A 14917-nucleotide genomic window follows, 5' to 3' on the forward strand; every position below is an offset into this window, starting at 1 on the left:
GCTTCTTATTGGCTGGAGAGTAAGTCTGCCTGAGCACTCAGGCTCCCTGTGGAGGAAAGCAGGTTACTGATCATGTCTCAGCTTCTATATTGAAAACAGCTGAATCAAACCAGCAAACTATGTACCTGAAGTGTCCCGGTCCGTGCAATTCTTTAGGGCGTCTAAAATGACCTTTTCTCCAGTTGGTCTTGACAAATTTTTGGTGCGGTTTCCTTGACAATTTTCCTGAAATATGTATATATTTAGGGTTTTGACCTTTAATGTGTCTTCTCTCTTACACAGCTATTTTTTTCACTCAACTATAATTGACACTCGCATATTTCCTTCAGCTGCTAGAGATGATAAATACTTAGTTCATATGTTTAGGTTATGACCACTACAAGATGACTTCTTAAAGTATGTCTAGGCCTTTTCCAAGAAAGGGATATCCCAAATTAATAGACTCTTGCATTGAACTAAATCCTTTTAGTTCAGTTCAATAAGCATATATGGTAATTATATGGAATTATTATATGTAATAGCTATATACCAATAAAATAATCATTTAGCTCAAATTTTCACCCAATGAAGAAAGCCCTCTATGATATCTCTGATGTCCAATATTAACGGGCTACTCTATAAAACATTGTGTTTATTGTAGAGATGTTGTTGAAGATGTTGTGTACAACCTTACATTCTGGGCATAAGAGGTCCCAAGGGAAAACATTTTTGGTCTCAGTATCTGGAAGAATTACACTTTCCTAAGCAACTGGTTTGTTTTTACCTATTGGACACTCTAAACTTCAATCAAATTCAATCTTGCCTCCATTCTCACCAATCCATTGAAACTGCTTATCAAGTTATGAACAACCTCTACTTTGCCAAATTTGGTGGACACTTTTTCTTTTCTTTTCTTTTTATTATACTTTAAGTTCTAGGGTACATGTGCACAACGTGCAGGTTTGTTACATATGTGTACATGTGCCATGTTGGTGTGCTGCACTCATTAACTCATCATTTACATTAGGTATTTCTTCTAATGCTATCCCTTCCCTGTCCCCCAACCCCACAACAGGCCCCAGTGTGTGATGTTCCCCGTTCTGTGTCCAAGTGTTCTCATTTTTCAATTCCCACCTATGAGTGAGAACATGTGGTGTTTAGTTTTCTGTCCTTGCAATAGTTTGCGGAGAATGATGGTTTCCAGCTTCATCCATGTCCCTACAAAGGACATGAATTCATCCTTTTTATGGCTGCATAGTATTCCATGGTGTATATGTGCCACATTTTCTTAATCCAGTCTATCATTGATGGACATTTGGATTGGTTCCAAGTCTTTGCTATTGTGAGTAGTGCCACAATAAACATATGTGTGCATGTGTCTTTATAGTAGCATGATTTATAATCCTTTGGGTCTATACCCAGTAATGGGATCACTGGGTCAAATGGTATTTCTAGTTCTAGATCCCTGAGGAATTGCCACACTGTCCTCCACAATGGTTGAACTAGTTTACAGTCCCACCAACAGTGTAAAAGTGTTCGTATTTCTCCATATCCTCTCCAGCACCTGTTGTTTCCTGACTTTTTAATGGTAGACTGGATTAAGAACCTCCCATGTAGCTGGGATTACAGGTGTGCACCACCACATCCAGCTAATTTTTGTATTTTTGGTAGAGATGGGGTTTTACCATGTGGGCCAGGCTGGTCTCCAACACCTGACCTCAGGTGATCCACCTGCCTCGGCCTCCCAAAGTGCTGGAATAACAGGCATGAGCCACTGTGCCCAACCCACCTATTCTTTATCCATTCATCTGTCGATAGACACTTAAGTTACTTCCAAATCTTAGCTTTTATAAACAGTGCTTTGACAAACATAGCAGTGCAGATATCTCTTTGATATACTGATTTCCTTTCTTTTAGATATATACCCAGCAGTGGGTTGCTGGGTCATATGGTAGTTCAATATTTCATTTTCTGAGGAATCATCAAACTGTTCTCCACAGTGGTTGTACTAATTTACATTCCCACCAACAATCTACAAGGGTTCTCTTTACATCCTTGCCAACGTTTGTTATTGACTCTCTTTTGGATATAAGACATTTTAACTGGGGTGAAATGATATCTCATTGTAGTTTTGATTTACATTTCTCTGATGATCAATGATGTTGATCACCTTTTCATATACCTGTTTGCCATTTGTATGTCTTCTTTTGAGAAATGTCTATTCAAATATTTTGTCCATTTCATGATCAGATTGTTAGACTTTTTCCTATAGAGTTGTTTGAGCTCCTTATATATTCTGGTTATTAATCCCTTGTCAGATGGGTACTTTGCAAATATTTTTGTTTCATTCTGTAGGTTGTCTCGTTACTCGTTGATTGTGTCCTTTGCTGGGCAGAAGCTTTTTAACTTGATCCCACTGTCCATGTTTGCTTTGGTTGTCTGTGCTTGTGGGGTACTACTCAAGAAGTCTTTGCCCAGACCAATATCCTGGAGATATTCCCCAATATTTTCTTATAGTAGTTTCATAGTTTGAGGTCTTAGTTTAAGTTTTGGTCCATTTTGATTTTATTTTTTGCATGTAGTGATAGATAGGGGTCTAGTTTCATTCTTCTCTATGTGGATATCTAGTTTTCCCAGCACCATTTATTGAAGAGACTATTTTTTCCACAGCATATATTCTTGACACCTTTGTCAAAAATGAGTTCACTGTAGGCGTGTAGATTTGTTTCTGGGTTCTGTATTCTGTTCCATTGGTCTATGTGTCTGTTTTCATGTCGGTACCATGCTGTTGTGGTCACTATAGCTCTGTAGTATAGTTTGAAGTCAGGTAAAGTGATTCCTTCAGTTTTGTTCTTTTTGCTTAGGATGGCTTTGGCTATTTTGGGTCTTTTGTGGTTCCATATAAATTTTAGGATTGGTTTTCTATTTCCGTGAAGAACGTCATTAGTATTTTGATAGAAATTGCATTGAATCTGTAGATTGCTTTGGGTAGTGTGAACATTTTTAACAATATTGATTCTTATAATCCATGAACATGAAACGTTTTTCCATTTATTGGTGTCATTTTCAATTTCTTTCAGCCTTGTTTTATAATTTTCATTATAGAGATCTTTTATGTTTTTGGTTAATTCCTTGGTATTTAATTTTAGTTGTGGCTATTGTAAATTACATTACTTTTTAATTTATTTTTCACATTGTTCACTGTTGGCATATAGAAATGCTACTGATTTTTGTATGTTAAGTTTATATCCTGCAACTTCACTAAATTTATCCATTTTAATAGTTTTTCTGTGGAGTCTTTAGGTTTTTCCAAATATGATGCCATCTCCAAATAAGGATGATTTGACTTCTTCCTTTCCAGATTGGATGCCCTTTGTATCTTTCTCTTGTCTAATTGCTCTAGCTAGGACTTCCAGTACTATGTTGAATAACAGTGGTGACAATGGGCATCCTTGTCATGTTCCAGATCTTAGAGGAAAGGCTTTCAGTTTTTCTCCATTCACCGTACTAGCTGCGGGTCTGCCATATATGGCTTTTATTACATTGAGGTATGTTTCTTCTATTCCCAGTTTGTTTTTGTGGGTTTTTATCATGAAACGATGTTGAATTTTATCAAATGCTTTTTTAGCATCAATTGAAATGATATGGTTTTAATCCTTTATTCTGTTGATATGATGTATCACATTGATTGATTTGCATACATTGAGCCATCCTGGCATCCCAGGGATGAATCCCACTTGGTCATGATGAATGATCTTTCTAATGTAGTACTTCTGAATTTGGTTTGCTAGTATCTTGTTGAGGATTTTTGCATCAATATTCATCAAGGATATTGGCCTGTAGCTTTTTCTTTTTTTGATGTTTGTTCATTTGCTTTTGGTATCAGGGTTATATTGGCCTCATAGAATGGATTTGGAAGTATTCCTTTCTCGTCTGTTTTTTGGAATAGTTTGAGTAGAATTGGTATTAATTCTTCTTTAAAGGTTTGGTAGAATTCAGCAGTGAAGCCATCAGGTTCCAGGCTTTTCTTTAGTGGGAGACTTTTTATTATGGCTTCTATCTCATTACTTGTTACTGGTCTGTTCAGGCTTTGGATTTCTTCCCAGTTCAATTTGGTAGGTTGCATGTATCTAGTAATTTGTCCATTTCGTCTAGATTTTCTAATTTATTGGCAAATAGTTGCTCATTGTAGCTGATAATGATCCTTTGAATTTCTGAAGTATTGGTTGTAATGTCTTCTTTTTCATTTCTGATTTTATTTATTAGTGTATTCTCTCTTTTTTTGGTTAGCCTGGGTAAAGGATTGTCAATTTTGTTTAACATTTCAGAAAACCAACTTTCGTTAATCTTTTGTATTTTGTTTTTTCATTTCAATTTCACTTATTTTTGCCCTTTATTATTTCCTCTACTAATTTTGAGTTTGGTTTGCTCTTGCTTTTCTAGTTCTTTAAGATGAACTGTTAGATTGTTCATTTGAAGTTGTTCTTCTTTTTCGACATAGGTACTTAAAGGTGTAAAATTCCCTCTTAGTACTGCTTTTGCTATATCCTATAGGTTTTGGTATCTTGTGTTTCCATTATCATTTGTTTCAAAATATTTTTCAATTTACTTCTTAATTTCTTCATTGACCTACTGGTCATACAGGAGCATATTGTTTAATTTCCATGTATTTGTATAGTTTCCAAAATTCCTCTGTTGTTAATTTCTAACTTTATTCCATTGTGGGCAGAGAAGATGCTTGATATTATTTCAAGGTTTTTGAACATTTTAAGACTTGTTTGTGACCTAAAGTATGGTCTATCCTTTAGAATGATCCATGCGCTGAGAAAAAGAATTTCTTTTTCTGTAGCCATTGAATGAAATGTTCTACAGCCATTGAATGAGATGTTCTATAAACATCTATTAGATCCATTTGGTCTATAGTGCAGATTAAGTCCAATGTTTCTTTGTTGATTTTCTGTCTAGAAGATATGTCTAATGCTGAAAGTGAGGTGCTGAAGTCTCCAGCTATTATTGTATTAGGGCCTCTCTCTTTACCAAGAATATTTCCTTCATATATCTAGGTGCTCCAGTATTCGGGGGCATATATTTAAAATTGTTATATCTTCTTGCTGAATTGACTCCTTTATTATTACATAGTGGCCTTCTTTTTTCTCTTCTTATAGTTTTGTCTTGAAATCTATTTTGTTTGATACAAGTATAGTGACTCTTGCTCTTTTTTGGTTTCCATTGACATGGAATATCTTTTTCCATCTCCTTATTTTCAGTCTATATTTGTCTTTCATAGGTAAAGTGTGTTTCTGGTAAGCAAAAGATCAATGGGTCTTGTTTTTTCATCTATTCAGCCTGTCTATGTCTTTTGATTAGAGAGTTTAGTCCATTTACATTCAATGTTATTATTGATAAGTAAGGACCTACTCCTGCCATTTTGTTATGTTTTCTGGTCTTCTCTTCCTTCTTTATTTCCTTCCTATCTTTCTCTGGTGAAGGTGATTTTCTCTGGTGATATGATTTAGTTTCTTGCTTTTTATTTTTTTTGTGTCCATTGTATTTTTTTGTTTTGAGGTTACATGAAGCTTGCAAATATTGTCTTATAACTCATTATTTTCACCTGATAACAACACTATTTGCATGAAAAACAAACAAGCAAAATAAAACTAATAAAAACTCTACACCTTAACTTCATCCCCCAACTTTTTAACTTTTTTTTTGTTTCTAGTTATATCTTAAAGGTTGCTGTAGTTATTATTTTTGATTGGTTCATTGTTTACTCTTTCTACTTAGGATAAGAGTAGTTTACACACCACAGTTACAGCGTTATAATATTCTGAGTTTTTCTGTGTACTTAATATCCCAGTGAGTTTTGTACCTTATGGTGATTACTTATTGCTGATTAACGTCCTTTTCTTTCCGATTGAAGTACTCCCTTTAACATTTCTTGTAGGACAGGCCTGGCATTGATTAAATACCTTAGCTTTTGTTTGTCTAAGAAAGTATTTATTTCTCTTTCATGTTGGAAGGATATTTTTGCTGGATATACTATTCTAGGGTAAAAGTTTTTATACTGAAGCACTTGAAATATATCATGCCACTCTCCACTGGCCTGTAAGGTTTGCACTGGCCTGTAAGGTTTCCACTGAAAAGTCTGCTGCCAGACTTATTGGAGCTCCATTTTATGTTATTTGTTTCTTTTATCTTATTGCTTTTAGGATTCTTTCTTTATCCTTGACCTTTGGGAGTTTGATTATTAAATGTCTCAGGTAGTCTTCTTTGGGTTAAATCTGTTTGTTATTCTATAATCTTCGTGTACTTGGATATTGATATCTTTCTCTAGGTTTGGAAAGTTCTCTGTTGCTATCCCTTTGAATAAACTTTCTACCCCTATCTCTTTCTTTACTTCCTCTTTAAGACCAATAAATCTTAGATTTGCCCTTTTGAAGCAATTTTCTAGATGCTGTAGGTGTGCTTCAATATTATTTACTCTTTTTTGTCCCTTTGACTGTATTTTCAAATAACATGTCTTCAAGCTCAGTAATTCTTTCTTCTGTTTGATCCAGTCTGCTATTAAAGGTCTCTGATGCATTCTTCAGTGTACCAATTGCATTTTTCAACTCCAGAATTCCTGCTTGGTCCTTTTAAATTATTTCATTCTCTTTGTCAAATTTATCTGATAGAATTCTGAATTCCTTCTCCGTGTTACCTTAAATTTCTTTGAGTTTCTTCAACACAGCTATTTTGAAATCTCTGAAAGCTCACATGTCTCTGTTTCTCCAGGATTGGTCCTTAGTTCATTTGGTGAGGTAATGTTTTCCTGAATGGTGTTGATGTTGATGTTCGTAGATGTTCTTTGGTGTCTGGGCATTAAAGAGTTAGGTATTTATTGTAGTCTTCACTGTCTGAGTTTATTTGTAGCCATCCTTCTTGGGAAGGCTTTCCAGATAATTAAATGACTCTGGAGTTTTGATCTAAGTTCTATCTACTTTAGGGGACATCCCAAGCCTGTAGTTTTTGTAGACTTGTAGAGGTACCACTTTGTTGGTTGGTCTTGGGCCAGATCCAGGAGAATTCTCTGGATTATCAGGCAGAAGCTCCTGTTCTCTTACCTTACTTTCTACCATACATACAGAGTCTCTCCCTCTGTTCTGAGCCACCTAAAGCTGGGGTGCATGACATAAGCAGCCCTGTGGCCACCACTACTATGACTGCACTGGATCAGACCTAAAGCCAGTACTGCACTGGTTCTCACCCAAGGCCTACTATAACCATTCCCTTGGTACTGCCTATGTTTGCTCAAGCCCCTGGGGCTCTGTAGTCAGCAGATGGCAAAGCCAGCCAGGCCTGTGTCCTTCCCTTCAGGGCAATGTGGTCCCCCAGGCTCTGGGTGGGTCTGTAAGTGCTGTCCAGGACTCAGGGACTACAGTTAAAAACCTTAGAAGTCTATCTGGTGTTCTATTGTACTGCAGCTGAACTGGCCCTCAAATCACAAGACAGTCCTTCCCACTCCTCCCTCCCCTTTCCAAAGGCAGAGGAGACTCACCCCATTGTCACTGTCTCCCCAGGCCACAAAGAGTACTGCCAGACTACTGCTGGTGTTCCCTTAAGCCCTAGGGTCTCTTAAGTGAGTGTGTCATGAATGATGCCTGGCTTGGGACTCTCCCTTTAGGGTAGTAGACTCCCTCTGGCCCAGGGAAAGTCCAGACATGCCCAAGAGTCAAGTCCTGGAATTGAGATAATCAAACCTACTCTGTTGTTGAACATTAGAACTTATACCTTTTATCTAACTGTATGGTTGTATCCATTAACTGATCTCTCTTCATCCCCTCCTTCCACCTGCATGCCCTTCTCAACCTCTGGCATCTATCATACTCTACTTCCATGATATTGACCTTTTTAGCTTCCACATATGAATGAGGACATGTGCTATTCATCTTTCTGTGCTTGATTTACTTCACTTAACCTAATTTCCTCTAGTACCATCCATGTTGCTGCAAATGACATGATTTTTCATTCTTTTTTTATGGCTGAAAGTATTCCATTGTGTATATGTACCACATTTTCTCTATCCACTTATCTTATTGATGGACATGGAGGTTAATTTCATATCTTTGCTTTTGTGAACATTGCTGCAATAAACATGCACGTGCAGGTACCCCTTTGATATACTGACTTCTTTTCTTTTGGATGAATACCCTGTAGTGGGATTGCTGGATAGTATGTGTAGTCTGTTTTTACATTGCCATAAAGAAATATTTATTGGAGGCTGGGTAATTTATAAAGAAAAAAGATTTAATTGACTCACAGTTCTGCAGGCTGTACAAACATGGCTCCAGCATCTGCTTCTGGAGAGTGGCTCAGGAAGCTTACAATCATGGTGGAAGAGAGTATGCAGTGTCAAAAGGTAAGAACAGGAGGAAGAGAGAGTTGGGAAGTGCCACTTTTTTTTAAACAACCAGATCTCATGTTTTTTTTTTTTTTTTTTTGAGACGGAGTCTCACTCTGTCACCCAGGCTGGAGTGCAGTGGCCAGATCTCAGCTCACTGCAAGCTCCGCCTCCCGGGTTCCCGCCATTCTCCTGCCTCAGCCTCCCGAGTAGCTGGGACCACAGGCGCCGCCACCTCGCCCGGCTAATTTTTTGTGTTTTTTTAGTAGAGACGGGGTTTCGCCGTGTTAGCCAGGATGGTCTCGATCTCCTGACCTTGTGATCCGCCCGTCTCGGCCTCCCAAAGTGCTGGGATTACAAGCTTGAGCCACCGCGCCCGGCCTCAGATCTCATGTTAATTCAGAGTGTGAACTCATTTATTACCATGAGGAGAGCACAAAGCCATTCATGAGGGCTCCTCCCTCATGACACAAAGACCTCCCACCAGGCCCCACCTCCAACATTAGGGATTACATTTCAACTTGAGATTTAGGGAGGGACAAACGTCCAAACCAAATCAGTGTGGTAGTTCTATTTTTAGTTTAGTTTTTTTTTTTTTTTTTTTTTTAGATATCTCCATACTGTTTTCCTTAGTGGCTGTAGTAGTTTACACTCCCACCAAGAGAGTCTTGCTCTGTCACACAGGCGGGAGTGCAGTGGCGTGATTTCGGCTCACTGCAACCTCCGCCTCCTGAGTTCAAGTGATTCTCATGCCTCAGCCTCCTGGGATTACAGGTATGCACCACCATACTTGGCTAATTTTTGTATTTTTTATAGAGATGGAGTTTTGCCATGTTGCCCAGGCTGGTCTCGAACTCCTGGACTCCAGTGATCCACCTGCCATGGCCTCCCAAAGTGCTGGGATTATAGGCATGAGCCACCATGCCCAGCCTTCAACAATGTTTTGACATTAACAAGGTTTTGACATTTGTTGATTTTCTGTCTAGATGATCTGTCTCATGTTGAGAGTGGAGTGATGAAGTCTCCAAATATTATTGTATTGAAGTCTGTCTCTCCCTTTGATCTAATAATAATATTTACTGTATATATCTGAGTGCTCTGCTGTTGAGTGCATATAGGGTTAGAATTGTTATATCCTCTTACTGAGTTGATCCCGTTGTCATTATATAATGACTATCTTTATCTCTTTTTACTGGTTTTGACTTAAAGTCTGATTCATCTGAGGTAAGTTTAGCTAATCCTGCTCATTTTTTTGTTCTTATTTGTATGGGGTATCTTTTTCCATTCCTTTACTTCAGTCTATATGGGTCTTCATAGGTGAGATGAGTTTCTTGTAGGCAGCATATAGTTGAGCCATGCTTTTTCATTCAGCCAGTCTGTATCTTTTAGGTGGAAAGTTTAATCCGTTTACATTCAAGCTTATTATTGATATGTGAAGGCTTATTCCTGTCATTTTATTAATTGGTTTCTGGTTGTTCTGCATATTCTTTTTTCTCATTGTTTATTATTGTGATTTGGTGGTTTTTCTGTAGTGATATCATTGAGTCTTTTTCATGTTTATGTGTTTGCTCTATCTGTGGGTTTTATATTTTCCTTTGTTTTCATAATGGTAGATATTGTCCTTTCACTTTCAGGTATAGGACTCCCTTAAGCATTTCTTACAGTGCCAGTCTAGTGGTGATGAATACCCTCAGGTTTTCTTTGTCTGGGAAAGACTATTTCTCTGTCATTGATGAAGGAGAACTTTGCTAGGTGTAGTATCCTTGGCTGGCAGGTTTTTTTGTTGTCTTTCAGCACCATGAATATATATCATCCATATTCTCTCCTAGCATGCACAGGGTTTCTGCTGAGAAATCCACCGTTAGTGTGATGCGGATTCCTTTGTAAGTGACTAAATACCTTTTCTCTTGCTGTTTTTAGAATGCTGTCTGTGTATTTGACTTGACAGTTTGACTATTATGTCCCATGGAACAGACCTTATTGAATTGTGTCCATTCAATACAATGGATCTCTGGGTTTCCTGTATCTGGATGTCTAAATCTCCTACTAGACTTGGAAAATTTTTATCTATTGTTTTCTTAAATTGGCTTTTAACCCTTTAGTTTTCTCTTTACCTTCCAAAATGCCCAAAACTACCATATTTGGTCAATTTATGTTCTCCCATGTGTCACATGGGCTTTGCTCATTATTTTTTTTCTGTTTTCTTTATTTTTGTCTACTGAGTCATCACAAAAGACCTTTCTTCAAATTCTGAGATTTTTTTCTTCTCTTTGATCTAGTGTATTGTTGAAACTTTTTAATGCATTTTGTATTTCATTAAAGAAATTCTTCACTTCCAGGATTTCTATTTGGTTCTTTTTATGATACTCTTAAATGTATTTCTCATTAATATCCTGAATTGTCTTTCTGATTTATTTGCATTATTTTTCAGCATTTTATTGTATCTCACTGAGCTTCTTTAGTATCAATATTTTGAATAATTTTGGGATTTTATAAATTTCTTTTTGATTTAAATTTGTTGTTAGAGAATTATTATGTACCTTTGTAGTTGTTATATTTCCTTGCTTTCATCTTATATCATTACCTTGATATCTGTGCATTGGATGTAATATCACTTCTTTCAGTTTTCAAAATTTGCTTTCATAGAAGAGGACTTATTCCTGAAGATGGATTTATAGTATTGGCTTTGGTTCCGGTTGTGTGCAGTAGTATAGCCTCTGTATGATTTCTTTGGGGACTAGTACCTCAGGTGTGCCAGCCTTTGGGCCCCAGTGGTGGCAGCAGTAAGTGAAGCATGCCTGTTTTGGAGCCTCAGAGCAGCATACACTGGCACTGGTGTTAGCAGGTCCAGGCAGGCTGATTTTTGGGTTTCCAGACAGCTTTAGGGATGGCAGAAATGGGCAGGGCAGGTGGGCAGATTCTCTGATCCCTGGGAAGTGGGTGTGGCATGGTGATGGCAGTAACAGTGATGGGACAATCCTCTGGGTCCCAAGTGGTCTGTGTTGGTGTTGGTGGTTATTGCAGCGGGTTGGGTGGGCCCATCCATAGGCCTGTGGGTGGTGCATGAAGGTGTGTGTTAGCTGTGGTGGTAGCAGCAGGCTGGGTGGTTCTGGCCTCAGGTTCCTGGGAGGAGTACTCAGGTGCCAATGGTGTTAAACTGTTCTGGTTGATCCCCAGGCCCTAGATGGCATGATTGGATACTGGGGGTTGAAAGGTAGAGCCAGGCTAACTGGATATGTCCTTAGGCTCCTTGGTAGTAGCTCTGGTTAGGGTGATAACCAGGCTGTCACTGGAATGCTCAAGTGGAGGCAGCAGCAGTTGTGCTACTGCCCTTCTACTGGGGAGGGTATGATTGTTTTCAGTGGGAGCAGCCATAGGCAGGCAGCTGGAGGGGCACATGCTTCTGTCATGCTTCAGCCCCAGTGGCAGTAGCTTGTGGTAGCAGCAGCTGCAGGTAGTGGAATTTGTGCTTGGGATGCATGAAAGTCCACAGTTGCTCCTCTGTTGGAGGTTAGGGTCACTGCTGATGGCTACTGCCTCTGTCCTGGTGGCATCTGCTCCAGTTGGGGAATCTCAGTTGGGGCTCCAGGGATGTGGAGATAGCATGGGCTGTTGAGCTCCAGAGCAGGGTAGTCTAGTTGGGGGCAGGCTGGGTTCTCAAAATGGCACCATCTGTAGCTTCATAGAATGTGGAGGTTTGTGGAGTTCAACCTGAACTCCTTCTCTGGAGCAATGTGTGGTCTCCAGGCAGTTCTCTATGTTGGTTTCGGGGCCTGTGATGGTCAAAATGTTCTCCCATGGCTAGGATAGAAGGAGTCCACAGTGGAAATGTGGACCACTGGGGATCTCACAGTTACCCATTCCCCACATTGAGGAGCCTTTCCAGGTTCTCAGCTGATCCTGGCAGAGCAGGCTGCCTCACTTCCCTCTCCTTCATTGCTTCCTATCACTTCTCTGTTGGATTCCAGTGTTCTCTCTTAGACCAGGGGTCCCTAACCCCCAGGCAGCAGACTGGTACCAGTATGCGGCCTGTTAGCGACTGGGCCACACAGCAGGAGGTGAGCAGCAGTGAGTAAGGATTACTGCCTGAGCTGTGACTCCTGTCAGATCAGTGGTGGCATTAGATTCTCTCTCATAGGAGCACAACACCTACTGTGAACTGTGCATGCGAAAGATCTAGATTGCATGCTCCTTATGAGAATCTAACTAATGCCTGTATTGTCTGAGGTGGAACAGTTTCAGTTAGAAACCATCTCCCTCCTCCAGTCCATGGAAAATTGTCTTCCATGAAACCAGTTGTATTAGTTCATTCTCATTCTGCTATGAAGAAATACCCAAGACTGGGTAATTTATAGAGAAGAGGTTTAATTGACTCACAGTTCTGCATGGCTTAGAAGGCTCAGGAAACTTACAATCATGGCAGAAGGCAAAAAGGAAGAAAGGCACTTTCTTCACAGGGTGGCAGGAAGGAGAAATGCTGAGCAAAGGGGGAAAAGCCCCTTACAAAACCATCAGATCTTGTGAGAACTCACAAGAACACCATGGGGGTAACCACCTTCATGATTCAGTTACCTCCCACTGGGCTCCTCCCATGACACATAGGGATTATGGGAAACTACAATTCAAGAAGAGATTTAGGTGGGGGCACAGCAAAACCATAGCACCATTTCCCAGGTGCCAAAAAGGTTGGGGACCACTGTCTTAGACAATTTGCAAAAAGTGTGATTCTCCACTCACTGTTTTGGTTCTTTTTTTGTGGAAGAGGTGAGTACCAGATGTACCTAGCGAGCCATCTTGAAGCCCCTTCTCCATAGTTTCTTGTTTGTTTTTCATGTCACGTATGTAATTATTTTTCTTAGTGATTTCTGCCTTTGGTATTATGTTTAGAAAAAGCATCCCAACTCAAGATTTCATATTTTAATATTTTTTTTTCTATTCTTTTATTCCTTTCATTTTGTCTCTTTCCTCATTTGAATCTTTTTGTGTGTACATGTGTAAATATGTTGTTTATATGTAGAGTTATATTGTTATATGATATGGAGTAGATCAACTTGTATTCATCCAAATAATTAAGCAACAATTACAGAAGCATTTATTGTATGGATAGAATTAAATTGCATGGATGTGCCACAATTTGACCAAAGTGTGGTTGGACAATTAGCTCCAGTTTTTTCTTATTATAAAAATTTGACACATTTTTTCCCCTATAAAATTCACCAGGTTCAGTGCAATTTCTGAAAGTATAGCCTGTCTAGATGAGTGATTTCATAAGTGGAACAGTTTTGGTGATGACCAACTGTGGCTCTGGTAGAAGGTGACTAAAACAGTGTAAAGGTCATTGGAAAAGAACAGTCCTTTAGATACTCATAGCCTACTTCTCTGTATCCGTCACTACTGAGTTTGGAGTCCTCTGAGGCTCTGCCTCCACTTAGCTACCCTTGTGAATTCTGAGCAGTGGCTTGTGCTCTAGTTTATCTGTCACTGCTATCCCATCTGCTTTCTGTTATCAGAAATCATAAAAATCTCTGGTCTGCTTTGAGTATTACAGTGAATTTACTTCCCTTTGTAAATTTAGTTCCTTTTGTAAGTTTTTACTGAAATTTTAGTGGAGTTTGAGGAGGACTTTTTTCTTAAAAAATTAAAATACTGAATTAGGCAAACAATTTATTCTGCCTATTGGAATCCCCTAGGTGTTCATAATAATAGGCCACAGTACTACTCTCCATCTGGTATTAGATTGTTACAAATTCTGCCAACAGTATAAAAAGAAAATAGCCTGAGCCTCTAAGGTACTAGCACACTGGCAATATTAGCATATTGTTTGTCCCTTATAAAAACACAGTGTTTTCTGAGTTTTATCCTTACAAATAAAAACACAGAGTTTTCTGAGTTTTATCCTTACAATGTTTCCAACCAAAATATTGACATGAAGATTGAAGCATAGGCACAGAATCACCTGAAACCACACTTGTCCACATCCTTATACACACACATATATCTAGGCACATGTGAGCAGAAAACACTAACAGACATAGTTACACGTATGTACTCATAACTTATTCACAAGAATAGGTGAGTTTGGATAGAGTTATTAAAGTGGTTAAATATGTAAGAGCAAAGAAGATAGGTGGAGAAGAGTAGGTGAGTAGAGCTGAGAATGAGTTACTAGTCATGAAATACTAGGAGGAAATCATATTCAAGAGACCAAAGAATAAAACAAGGGAATTTGTGAAGAGTAGGGGAAATAGGAGAATAATTCTCCTGGAAGGTTAAGATACTCTTGTTTTTGTTGTTTCTGAGTTCCACAACTATTCTTCTTCTTCCCTGTTGTAAGGTGGAACTTAAAAATATTAACCTCCACATTTCTTTTTTTTAAAATAGCTTTGTTTATATATAATTCATACACCATAAAATTAACCCTTTTGAAGTGTACAATTTAAGTAGTTTTTAGAATATTCAGAGTTACACAATCATTACCACTACCTAATTCCAGAATATTTTCATCACCTCCAAAAGAAACCTCATGCCCATTAGCAGTCATTCCCCATTACCCGCTCA

Source organism: Macaca thibetana, chromosome 2 (assembly GCF_024542745.1).
Source record: "Macaca thibetana thibetana isolate TM-01 chromosome 2, ASM2454274v1, whole genome shotgun sequence".
NCBI classification, from domain to species: domain Eukaryota; kingdom Metazoa; phylum Chordata; class Mammalia; order Primates; family Cercopithecidae; genus Macaca; species Macaca thibetana.